Source organism: Cyprinodon variegatus, unplaced genomic scaffold (genome assembly GCF_000732505.1).
Source record: "Cyprinodon variegatus isolate N-32 unplaced genomic scaffold, C_variegatus-1.0 Scaffold755, whole genome shotgun sequence".
Taxonomy (NCBI): domain Eukaryota; kingdom Metazoa; phylum Chordata; class Actinopteri; order Cyprinodontiformes; family Cyprinodontidae; genus Cyprinodon; species Cyprinodon variegatus.
In genome coordinates this window covers 412480-413781 of record NW_015151208.1, presented here as the reverse complement: position 1 = coordinate 413781, position 1302 = coordinate 412480, and positions in this window count along the sequence as shown.

Below are 1302 nucleotides of genomic sequence, written 5' to 3'. Positions count from 1 at the left end.
CCACAATGGCGGTCAGACAAACATAACAAGCCGGTAAGGAACCAAACAGGAAATGCGGATAGTGTAGAGCGGATGTAGATTTGACCAATCAGAGGCCTCCTGTCTGCGCTCACCTACAATTGTGGAGAGGTGCAGCAGGTCGTCTGCGTTCACTGCGATGCAGACGACCTGGTTTCTGAGCATAAATCAACCTAATTGTGAACATTCTGGTCCTCCAAAGAACGTCCTTTGTCCATCAGGTGTAGATGTACTAAGAATCTTCACCAGCATTCTGGTAGTAAGGAGTAGCTAGCCTAGGCTAGCGCTAGCTTAGCATCGCTATGGCTTCTCTCTCTCCCTCCCTTGCCTCTTTTCCAACTCTTCCTTCTTCCTCTCCTCTCTCCTGCTCTCTGTGTCAGATGTTCAGTTATTCCTCTGCCTCCTGTAGTGATAATGGGATGTGTAATAAGTGTAGTATTTTTGTAGCTTTGGAGGCGAGGGTGTCAGAGTTAGAATCCAGGCTTCAGGCTGTTGAACATCCAGGAGGTAAAGTAGGCCCCCCACCTAGCTGTTGTAGAGTTGATGAGGAAGCTGAGACTCTTGAAAGAGAATGTTCAAATTTATCTAACGTCCTCAGACAGAGAGATAGAGCTCTGGCTGGGCTAAGCTCAGTACATAATTTTATACAGCAACTTCCAATACACACACTCCCTGGGAACTATCTCACCCCTACATATAAAGAACTTTCTCACACACGAACATTTGGAGGAAAAAAGCTTGAGTTCATCAAGGCCGTTCCTTGATGGTAGGTTAATATATCTTTCACTGGCCAGATAGATCTCCTAATAACAGCAGTCCTCCCATTCCTGCCTTAAGGAGGCTGTGACTCATTCTTATCTCTCATGAGCTTCATTTGGAGCCTGTGAGGCTAAGAACAGACCAATTTCTAACCTTCTAACCAATTTTCCCCACTCAGTGATGCACCCATTGATTGCTTGGCCGCTGACTGGACTGGCCCTCACCAGAGAGCCATGAGCCACCCGTCCTCAGCCGGAAGAGGGGGGCGGGGACAGGTAAGGCAGGACGCAGGTGTCCAGGCTACCATCACCGGGTCGGGTTCGGTCGCTGCTTCCCCCGCTGGCTTCCTGTTTTGACTACGTGCTGCACTAACCTGACTCCGCCAGATGGATTTGCTCCGCATATCCATCTGGAAACCTTCCGTTGAAGTAATTTTGGGAAGGGGCAAAAATACTGGTTAGCTGATTGGCCTATGTTGGTGATAGACGGGCCAAATAAACCAATCAGATCAACGAAGCATATGAC